At 36.2% G+C, this 12527-nt stretch overlaps 1 pseudogene; it reads right to left on the reverse strand.

The window, feature by feature from the left end:
• Positions 1 to 492: 492 nt before the first annotated feature.
• LOC118982491 (uncharacterized) lies at positions 493 to 641 on the reverse strand (annotated as a pseudogene).
• Between the last annotated feature and the right edge of the window lie 11886 nt (positions 642 to 12527).

Genomic DNA, 12527 nt, shown 5'->3' on the forward strand with positions numbered 1-12527 from the left:
CCAGCCAAGGAAGGCCTTATGCTAGAAGAGGCATACACATGAAAAATAAAAAGACATTTACTTATTTTCATTCCATGTGCTTGTGGGCAAAGCTACTTTTTTAAAGCAGTTTTGAGTTTGATCATCATGCACACAACTGAAAAGAGAAACTGAACCTTGTTTCCATACTTTATTAGTATTTTTTCTAAAGTAAAACAAAGAGAATGCCTATCCAGAAGGAGAAATTATATCCAAGCATAAAATACATGGTGGAACAAAAGTAGGTTTACAGTTGTTTGTATGAAAAATAATGCAATAATTAATAAGTAATACCCATAATGGTAAGTTTACTTTTATACCATGCCCTTGAATCTGGGTCCCACCCTTAAATGTTGACCATGTTTTCCAGCTAACTGCCCTTCTAACTGTGTGTGAAAAGCATGCCTCCATACACACTGGGGAAGGAAGGTTGAGAGTATGGGTATGGTTACAATAAATATTTTTTTATTTCTTTAGGGGAAAGCATGGCCACAATTCCCCACTACTACAAATTATACATTTTGAGAGATTACAGCAGTCAGTACATCTGAAGTGCAATGGGTAAGTCTCACCATAGGGAAACCACACTTGTGATTGTGGTAGCTCCCCAGCCAGGAAAGTATCAATAAGTCTGTATTGTTTTCCAGACTTGAACTCATACCTTTTTTTTCTTTGGGACAGAAGAAAATCTACTAACCTAATGTTATCTTAAACCCTGGATCATCATGGCTAAGCTTTTAAATATATCTCTAACTCATTTATCTTTTTTAATTTTTTCCTCTTTCAATCTTTAGTTTTCAATCTGTATACTAATATCAGATAGACTAGCTTTCCTAAACTGCATTTATCTTAACACTCCCATGCTTAATAATCAAAGATGGCTTTTGTTTTCCATCCAATCAAGACCAGTCGCTTTAGCTTGGCATTTCCTCTTTCAAGGATGTCCCTATTCACCAGGACCCCTTTCATCTCCAATCTACTTTTTATCCCAAACATTTGCAGGTCTTTCTCACTTCCTCCTCCATAATACCTCTGCCTGAAGCACCCCACCCCCCATCTGCTTTGTTCCCTCCCACAGTGTTTGTCAACTGGGATAAACCCAAATTTATGTTGACCCTAGAGATTCTGATATGCCCCTTATTCTCTCACTCCATTAAGAATCATAGTTTTTATTTATCCTACTAGTAAGGGGTGGGAAATTCTAGACGAATATAAGAATGCTAGCTTTGTTTACCAAATGAAGTTTGATAATGTATTCAGAAATGTCCTCCTATCCTTGATTTTAAAGCACACAAGGAAAAACAAATATCTTTGCAATTGTATTTACTCAAATGGGTTTTGAAATATATTAGTCAATAGTAGCTTTTTTAAAGAGAAAAGCAAATAAACTATTTTATTTCTTCGTAATTCAAGTACCCTTACTGTACATTCACTTGTTTGTTCATAAGGCACCAGGTTGACCTCATACATGTATAATAAGTAATCTTCCAAGATAAAGGTGTTTTTAAGCATTTTCTTGATGTAGGTTATTGGCTCGCCAACTATTCCCAGAGAAAATGAGGTCAAATACTTCCAAATATGCCCCTTTTCACTTTCTTCTTCACACCTCCCTTTCCTGCCAAAAATCTTGTTTTCACAGTCATATTTTGTTATTGAAGTTCACTTTATGTGGGTACCCTCGGAAACTGAAAAATATCCTGATTGATTTATACTTACTGTGTGATCCTAGACTTAGAGATTTGAAGGGCCAGTGATTTGCTCTGTCTCCCTCTTCCTTTCTTTCCTCCCTGAATCTGAGATTATTGGATGAAAATATAATAGAACATTGGTGCCTTGTGATTGGGAAATAGAACAGATGCTTATCCCAGTGCTTTCCTCTAGGTACATTTATACTTGTAATCCAACTTTTGTGCCTAAATTGACAGATTAGTCAGTGAAACATTTTTTTTTCTTTTCAGTGAATTAGTTAGACACGGCTAAAATAGTAAACCACAGTCCTGAACTGAGAGGAGTAAATGATGATTTGAATAAGGATACCCTAACTTATTTATAGGAAAATACACGGTATTGTCATGCTCAGTATGCATCCAGAAAATATAAACCTAATATCATCTACCTCAGCCATTGCACAAATAGGGTGTTAAGTGGATGGTATTCTTGCTTTTAATTTATTACTCAAGTGTACTGTATGAGTGAAGGTTTAACTACAACATCTTCTGAAGTGTTATTGTGTTGAACTAATCTAAATTAGGTAAAATCAATTATTTTACTAATGCTGGTACACTGGAAGTTTAAAACAAACAAATAAAAATCCTCTAGAGATTATGAGTTTAGCTTAAAACTGTGTCATTACCCCTTCTCTTTGGAATACAACAGAGAACAATACACCCTCATGTTGCTACACTGCTCTTTGTTCTGCAATCCTAGAACACTAAATGGATACAGTTAAAACTAGCAAAAAAGCAATAGATTTTCTGTAGGAATTAATGTAGACAAATGGAAACAAAATAAATCAGCTAAGTTTAGATTGAAGGAATCAAACATGAAAGCTTTCTCTATTCTGTTTCATAACTTCCAAACCAGAAGCCACTTAACTACACATGTAACTGAGTCAGGATTTTGCTGGTAATAACAACAACCACCACAACAACTGATCTTCACATAACTTGTTAAGTTATAGGCACTGTGAACTTAGCATATATTTTCTTCAGTCCTCACAGTGATCCTATGAGGTAGTATATTAGTTTCTTTGTGTTGCTGTAAAAAATGTCTACTGTCTTGGGGGTTTAAAACAACACAAAGTTATTCCCTTATAGTTCTAGGGGTTAGAATCCCAGACTCCAGCAAAGACGCACTACCTCTGGGGGTTCTTCGGGAGAATCTATTCTTTGTCTCTTCCCGCTTCTTCTTGTGGCTGTAGGTATTATATGACTTGTGATTCATATTGCTTCAATCCCTATCTACATGGTCACATTGCCTTCTTTTCTCCAGTCTTTGTCTCCTCTCTTTGTCTCTTATAAGGATGCATGTCACTGAATTTAGGGCTTACCTGCATATTTCTGGATGATTTCCTCATCTCAAGACCTTTTGCTTAATTACATTTGCAAAGAATCTTTTCCAAATTAAAGTAACATTCACAAGTTCCAAGGATTAGTACATGGAAGTATTTTTTTGGAGGACACCATTCAACCCTCTAGAGGTAGGTATTGTTACTGTATCCATTTTAAAAATGAAGAAAATGAAACACACTGGATAAATGTATTGGACTGTGTTGCATGTTATAGTAAGTGTTTTTATGCTGTGCTATCTATGTAAATTTAATAAACATTCCATGAGTAGGTACAGTTATTATTATTGATATTTTACAAATGATGGAATAAAGACAGAAAGAGTTGTTCAATATTACACAGTTTCTAAATGTCAAAGCCAGAATTCAAATGTAGAACTGTTTGATTTCTTAGCCTACACACTGAAACACTAACACTATTCCTCTAACTTTCACCGCTTAGGGTGATCAAAGGTGGTAGGGATCTCACAGTGTAGAGATAAAATATTAGACTTCCAATTACTACTCATACTCAATTGCAAGCACCATGATCTTTTGAAATTAGTTTTCTTATGCATAAAACCTGAATAGTAATTATAATTTATGTATCTTACAGGTTGCCCCTTTTAGCCCTATTGGTGCTAAAACATTTTAGACATGTTATTGAGGAATTATTTAAGTACATAGACTGACCCACTTAAATTGAATATATTGTTCAATTCAATACGTTTTGAAAATTTTATGAACTTGTGAAAGTACTACCACAATGAAAACACAAAAGATGTTTATCACTCCCAAAAATGGTTTGTGTCCCTCTGAAATTTATCCGTTTTTCCATTATTGGCCTCTAGCAATTACTGATGAGCTTTTGCATTTTATAAAAATGCAGTCATGTGCTACTTACTCTTCTGTGTCTAGGGATTTTTTTCTCTCAGCATAAAGTTTTAAAACCGTATCCATGCTATTAGATGCATCAAAATTTCATTCTTTTTTATTGCTAAGTATTATTCTATTGTATGGATACAACACATTTTGTTGATACATTCATTTGTTGATGAACCTTCAGGGGTAATTACAGTTGTTAGCTACTGTGGATAAAGCTAGCTATAAATGCTATTTACTAGTTTTACAAAAACATGTATTTTTATTTCCCTTGGATAAATACCTAGGAGTAGAATGCTGGGGACATATGAAAGACATAGGTTTAAATGTTCAAGTAACTGCCAAACAGTTTTTCAAATCGATTCAACTAACTTATATTCTGAATTACATTGTTGAACTGGGTGCTTCTGGGGAGGAAGAATAGAAAAAATGATATTAAAATAGTTCAGGTATAACACATTAACAGCCAAAAATGTGGTAGTTTCAAAGATGGAGGATTTGTCTTTAAGAACTACATTTCTTGAAGGAAAAGAAATATGGGACCTAATGATTTATTGTTTTTTTAAGATTTTATTTATTTATCTTTAGAGGGGAAGCAAAGGGGAGAAGGAGAGAAGGATCAATGTATGGTTGCCTCTCTTGAGTCCCCTGCTGGGAACTGGCCCGCAACCCAGGCATTTGCCCTGACTGGGAATCAAACCGTGATCCTGTGGTTCACAGGCTCGTGCTCAATCCACTGAGCTACACCAGCCAGGGCTGATTTATTGTTTATTGAATGTATGTAGTGAGGAATGAGTCAAGATTGACTCTTACTTTGCTAGTGAAGCCAGTGATCTCAATCTAAACCTAAATTACATCTTTACTTACTTGGTTTTAAGAGAAGCCTATGATTGTCTGGTGGGCAAATAAAATTCTAAGATTCTTTGTGAGAGATACAGGCACCTCTTGGGAGTCAGAAAGTCATAAGGAAAGCATATAGCAGTCAGACTCACAGACTTGATTCACTAATATAGCCTTAGTTATGAGAGGGAGCAATAAAGCTATGGCCATTTTTTCCTTCAGTCTGTTCTATAGATTTCAGGGAAATAGATCATTTAAGTAAAAACACCACATCAAGAGCCATTGTCATTTGGTGCCTCTTATTTTATCTCATCTTATTTTTGTTCCTGCTTCTCCTTCCCTACCTTCTTTTGAGTTGATATTTTTATTTTCAATTTTAATTCCCATTCTGTCTTTCAGCTATATATGTATACATTTTTAATGGTTACTCTATGGATTAAATTATGTATCATTAAGTTATCACAATCTATGTGGAATTAATATTCCACCACTTTGCATAAATTGTAAGAAACTTGTAATAGCAAAGTCTTATTTACATTTTGCCTTTTGTATTACTGTTATCCTATATATCTACAGATGCATAACCTCACAATATAAGGTATAATTGCTTTAAATAGTTATATAATATTTATAATGAGAGAAAACATATATACAGTGGTGGGCAAAATAGTTTTACAGTTATTCATTCATATGAAAAACAATACAATAATTAACATAATTATACAAAAATAAACCTTATATTTCATGTACTCACAACTGTAAACCTATTCTGCTCATTCCTATAGGTGTAATACATACAAACACACATATTTTTGCCAGAGCTATGAACTATACATTTCTTGAAGAGACTTCAGAAGACATAATGGAAAGCAGCAGATTGAACTGAAAGAACTAAAAAATATTTCAGCTACTACCTATTTAAACAAAGACAGTGTCCAAAATTTGACTCAAGCCAAATTAACTATAAGCTAGAACAAAATAAACACACTTCAATGGGTTATAAGACAATCAAGTATTTTTATAATATAATAGATTATATATAATATACACAACACAATAAGAAACTGGTAGACATATAAAGAGATAAGAAAAAATGATTTGTACTAAAGAAAAAAAAGAGCAGTAAATAGAAATCGGACCCAAGATGAAACAGATTTGGAATTATCAGGCAATTAGCTAGTATAATATATTCAGAAGTTAAACAAAACTCAAGCTATGAGTTTTGAAAAATAAAATTATAAAAAGAAATACAAAATGGAATAAAAATTTTAAAGCTAAAAAGTATAATAATTAAGGTAATAATATGCTGAATTAGCCATGGCTGGTATGGCTCAGTGGATTGAGTGTGGGCCTGTGAAGCAAAGGGTTGATAGTTCGATTCCCAGTCAGGGCACATGCCTGGGTTGCAGGCCAGGTTCCCAGTAGGAGACACATGAGAGGAAACCACACATTGATATTTCTCTCCCACTCTTCCTCCTTCCCTTCCCTTCTCTCTAAAAATAAATAAATAAAATATTAAAGAAGATAATAATATGCTGAACTGATTTAAAGCAGCTTAGTGATGGCAGAAGAAAGAATCAGTAAACTTGTAGGTATATCAATAGAAACAATACAATCTGAAAAACAGAAAATATTTGAGGAAAAATTAATAAAGTATCAGTAACTACTTGAATAAAATAAAGCTAATATACATGTTATTGGAGTCCCAGAAGAATAAGAGAGTTGCAATGGAGTAAAATAAAAATGTTTAAAAAAATAAAATTTCTTGAATTTGATGAAAAACATCAATTTACATATTCAAGAAGCTCAGCAGACTCACGCATAGTAAGTACCAAGAAAATTACATTGAAACCATATAGTGTAACTGCTGAAACCAGAGACAAACAAAATTTTGAAAGCACCAAGAAAAAATAGATTATACACATGAAAACAATGATACAGATGATACTGATTTTCTAATAAGACAAAGTGGATGAAAAAGACAATTAAATAAACTATTAAAGTAATGAGAGGTTCTGATTCAGATGGCAGAAAAAGCGGATTATGTACTCAGCTCTTCCCTTAAACACACCAAAATTACAGCTAAATTATAGATCATTCAACTTGGATAACTATTTGAAGACTTGCTAAACAGAAGTCATAACTAATGATATAAAGAAGAAGCCATGGTAGGAAGGCTGGAGATGTGAAACAGCCTGACCTCACATTCATATGTGGCAGTTGGGAGAATGGAGGGACATTTCAGCTGCAGAGGTTCTCCCTGAAGAGTGAGGGGTCTCAGCCTTATGAGCTCCCCAGCTCAGAACACCAGGGCTACTAAGAGAAGCACACATAACATCTAGCTATAAAAATCAAAGGGGATCCCTCCAACTGTCCCTATGAGATGGAAGTCTGCTGGAACCCCAGACATCCTCTTCAAGGGTGAGAACACAAACTGTTCTTCACAGGCACTCACCTTGGTTTTTAACAGAAAGATAGTGGCTCAGGAAACATCAAAAACATACAGGGAGAAAGACATGCCTGACTCCGGTGCAAGGCTAACACTCTCCCTGTATTGCGACCTCCTCCTGCATTGTTGATGGGTACCATCTTTCCTGTGTGGAGCTCTATCCCCACCGACCAAATATGAACCTACTTTAACCTGGTGAATGCTGTTAGTTCAACTCTGAAGACTCCCTGAGACTTTGTCCCAGCCAACTTGCTCACAACCTGTGGGTTTTTTTGTTTGTTTGTTTTTTTGTTTCCAACAGAAACCACTGTGCTGTAGTCTTTCTTACAAAACTGTTGAGGAAATCTGGTCAAGCTCAGGGGATTCCAGGGCCATATAGAGAGTAACTGAGTTGTGTGGCTTCAAAGTGAGGACTGGAGAGATAGCTGCCAATGTTTCTGTGTTGAGATGCCTTCTTCATGGTTGACAGATACCATCTTCTCTCTTACAAGCTCTCCCCACCAGCCAAATCTCAATTTGCATTAACTTGGTGAACTCCACTAGCTTCACCCTAATGACTCCCTGAGATTCTACTCCACCAAACTTTGCTATAACAGCAATCAGTGTGGGCCCACATTACAGTCTTAATTTAAAAAAAAAAATTAAGGAATTTTGCTCAAGTGTGGGAGTACCAGAGACATGCACAGAGAAGCTGATGTGTGTAATTCCTGGGCACAGGCTAGGTGGACAGGTGTCATTATCCCTGTGTTGAGCCTTCCTCTATGGCCAAAAGGCACCATCTTTTCTGTACCAACAAACTGAATCCACACTAGCCTGATAAATTCTACTAGTTCCACTTTGATGATTCCTTTAGAGACAGCCAACCCAAGCTGCCCATGGCTAGGAGCTCTTTTGGTGGTGCAACCAGGGCCTGGGTCACAGTCTTTCTTAAAAAAAAACTTTGGTCAAGTTCAGGTAGTGACAGATACATACAGAGAAAAACTGAATTGTTTGTCTTCAAAACAAAAAATAGAAAGATAGCTGCTATTGTTCCTATGTTTAGCCTTCCCCCAACATGGCCAAACCTGATTCTGAATTAGTGTTGTGAGCTTTATTAACTCCACTCTGATGACTTCCTGAGACCCTGCCTCATCCATCTTGCATTCTGCCAAAAGCTGTTTGAGTGACTGAGCCTTATGGATAGCCAGCAGGTGGTGGCATATCTCAGAGTGTCTTGGATTTTTTGCTGACCTGTCCCAGACCCAACACTGTTAACAGTTGGTCTCAGTTTATAACATGGCATCTTTCATAAGCATTCAGGTTGAGCAAACACTGCTATTAATGGTGGTGCACTTTAGGGCTCCTGACAAGTATACAAAGAATGGTCAAAGGCAGTGTATAATATTGAATACATGAGTCTCTCCTAAATGGCCCAGAACCAAAACACTAAAAGGCCAGGTTCAGAACACAAGAGAATACCACCAAATTGCTCCACAAGTGGCACCCTCAAAGGAAGGTCTGGCAAGGCACCAGACCCTGCAGAGCAGCATATTGGATATATACTTTGGTCCTAGTCAATCCTCAGAGCCAATTAGACTGAGTTTCTACACACACCTACTGAAGTGCCAAACAATCAAGGCTCAGCTATAAGAAACAAATTTACACACCCACATAAGGGGCACCTGGCTCAGGTGATTGGGGAGACTGTCATGATGAGTCTTCAACAGACTATTTAATATATAAGGCTAACCTACCAAGATGGGAAATACAGCAGATCTACCTAATACCTAGAAACAAAGAGCAAGCCATAATGGAGAGACAAACTAAAATTTCCCAAATGAAACAGAAACAGGAGAAATCTCTTTTAAAAAAGAATGAAATGAAATGAGATGTAGGCAAGAAGTCTCCCAGATACAGAGTTGAAAACACTGATTATAAGGATGCTCAAGGAACTTAGTGAGAACTTCAACAAAGAGATAGTAAGCATAAAAAAGAACATAGAAGCCATAAAAACCAGCAATGAAGAATACAATAACTAAAATGAAGAATACACTAGAAGAAATTGGATCAGCAATTTAGAAGACAGGGTAGAAGAAAACAACATTTAGAACAGCAAAAATAAAAAAAATAAAAATAAGGATAGTTTAAGGGATCTTTTAGACAAAATAAATTGTAACAACATTTTCATCTTAGGGCTAGCAGAAGGAAAAATAGGAAGCAAGGGATCGAGAATATATTTGAAGAAATAATGGCTGAAAATTCCCTACACTGCAGAAAGAAATGGACATACCAGTCCAAAAGGACCTAGAGTCCCAAATACGATGACCAAACAGGCCCACAACAATACACATTATAACTAGAATAGAAAATATTAGACTTCCAGCCAAGATGGAGGCATAGATAGATATACTTTACTTCTTCACACAACCAAAAGAAGAATGATAACAAATTTAACAAAAAACAACCAGAAGTGCCAGAAAATTGAACTGTATGAAAGTCCAATAGCCAAGGAGTTAAAGAAGAAATATTAATCTATACAGGTATGAGGAGCAGAGAAGGGTCTCCGGGACAGAAAGGAGGTGGAGAGGGCAGGCAAGGCAGCTGGTGGAGGACCAAGTGGTCATATATTCACATGTGGATAAGCTAGGAAGAACACTGGGGAGCTAGACAGACCACACAATCCAGGGTTCCAACGAGGGAAACAAAAGTCTCAAAACCTCTGGCTATACAAATCTGTGGGGGTTGTGGCAGCAAGACAAAATCCCAGTCTCAAAGGAGAATTTATTAGAGAGACCCACAGGGTCCTAAAAAGATATACAAGCCCACCCACTTGGAAATCAGCACCCAAAAGTGCAAAACCCACTTGTGGGAAGCAAGGGAAGTGACTAAAATGGAGCAAGAACCAGGCAAGCAGTATTGTTCCTTCTCTGGACCCTCCCCCATGTATAGTACCACAATGCAGCAGAGTGGGTGTGCCTGCCTTAGTGAATACCTAAGGCTCTGCCCCTTACAATAGAACAGCTTCACTGAGAAAAAGAAATACGGCTCACATGAAAGAACAGATCAAAACTCCAGAAAAAGAACTAAGCTACAAGGATATAGCTAACTTACTAAATGCAGAGTTCAAAACACTGGTAATCAGGATGTTCAGAAAAATGACTGAGTATGGATGCAAAATAGAGGAAGAAGTGAATACTATGGAAAATGAAATAAGAAAAATATACAGGGAACCAACAGTGAGGAGAAGGAAACTGGGACACAGTCAACAGTGTAGAACAGAAGGAAGAAACAAGAATTAAAAAAAAAAAATGAAGACACTTAGAAACCTGTGGGACAATTTTCAATGTTCCAACATCCAAATCATAGTGGTGCCAGAAGAAGAGGAGGAAGAAAAAGAAATTGAAAACTTATTTGAAAAAATAATGAAGGAAAACTTCCCCAATCTGGTAAAGAATATAGACTTCCATGAAGTCCAGGAAATTCAGAGTCCCAAAGAAATTAGACCCAAGGAGGAATGCACAAAGACACATAATAATTAAATTACCCAAGATTAAAGATAAGAAGAGACTCTTAAAAGCAACAAGAGAAAAGGAGACAGATACCTACAAAAGAGTTCCCATAAGACTATCAGCTGATTTCTCTATAGAAACTTTACAAGCAAGAAGACCCTGGAAAAAATTCAAAGTCATGAAAGACAAGGACTTCCATCCATCCAAGATTACTCTATCCACCAAAGTTATTATTTAGGATGGAAGGGCAGATAAAGTGCTTTCTAAATAAAGTCAGTTAAAAAAGTTCATTATCACCAAGCCCTTGTTATATGAAATGTTAAAGGGAATTATCTAAGAAATAGAAGATCAAAACTATGAACAGTACAATGACAACAAACTCACTTCTATCAACAACTAAGCCTAAAAAGCAACAAAAACAAACTAAGCAAACAATTAGAACAGGGACAGAATCACAGAAATGAAGATTACATGAAGGGTTATTAGTGAGGGATGGGGAGAATGGGGAAAACTGTAGACGGAATAAGAAGCAAAATTGGTAGGCATAAAATGACAGGGGTAGGTTAAGAATAGTATAAAAAATGGAGAAGCCAAATAACACATGTATAACTTAAGGAAATAAACTAAGTGTGGGGAATGCTAGTGGGAGGAGGAGTACAGGGCGAAGAAGAATAAAGGGGAGAAAAAAATTAGACAACTGTAACAGCATAATCAATAAAATATACTAAACAAATAAAATGGAAAGATTAAAGACAAAGAGAACCTTGAAAGCAACAGCAACAAAAAAGACAGTTAGTTAGCTGCCAAGGAGCTCCCAAAGCATTGTCTGCTGATGTCTCCATAGAAACTTTTCATTCCAGAAAGGATTGGACAAATTTTTCAAAGTGATGCATAGCAAGGATGTACAACCAGTACAACTCTATTCAGAAATAACTACCCAGCAGTGCACTGATAGCATTCCAATTCTTATAGATGTTGTAGAAATTGTAGCTTTAGGATGTGTTTTGTTTAAGCTACATAAAAGCAATACTAATTTTTTCATTTCTTGTATCCTTTATTTATTTATTTATCTTTAGAGGGGAAGTGAAGGAGAGAAGTATCAATGTATGGTTGCCTCTCGTGAGTCCTCTGCTGGGAACTGGCCTGCAACCCAGGCATGTGCCCTGACTGGAAACCAAACCGCGATCGTGTGGTTTGCAGACCCGCACTCAATCCACTGAGCTACACCAGCCAGGGCTCTTGTATCATTTTATAGGAATAAAACATTATTTTGATCACACATTAAAAAAACAAAAGGGAAAATAAACATTTTTCAAAACACGGAAAAGCAAAAAGAGTTCATTACCACAAACACAGTATTAAAAGAAATGTTAAAGGGGATCCTTTAAGAAAAAGAAAGGAAAAGGGGGACCATAAATATGAATGGTAAAATGGCAACAACTGTCTGGGCAAAAACTAAAAGCTTTTCCCACTAAGATCAGGAACAAGGCAAGGATGTCCACTTTCACCACTTCTCTTCAAATCAACATAGTATTGGAAGTCCTAGCCAGAGCAATCTGACAAGAAAAATAAATAAAAGGCATCCAAATAGGAAAGGTGGAAGAACTGTCATTATTTGCAGATTACATAATAATGTGTATAAAAAATCCTATAGACCACCAAAAACCTATTCCTCCTAATAAGTGAATTTGGCAAAAACAGTGGGATACAAAGTCAATATTCAGAAATCAAAGACATTTTTATATACCAATAGTGAAATGTCAGAAAACAGAATTCAGAAAAAAATCCCATTTGCTATAGCAAC

This window comes from Sturnira hondurensis, unplaced genomic scaffold, assembly GCF_014824575.4.
Source record: "Sturnira hondurensis isolate 20B ecotype Veracruz unplaced genomic scaffold, ASM1482457v3 Scaffold0025379, whole genome shotgun sequence".
Taxonomy (NCBI): Eukaryota; Metazoa; Chordata; class Mammalia; order Chiroptera; family Phyllostomidae; genus Sturnira; species Sturnira hondurensis.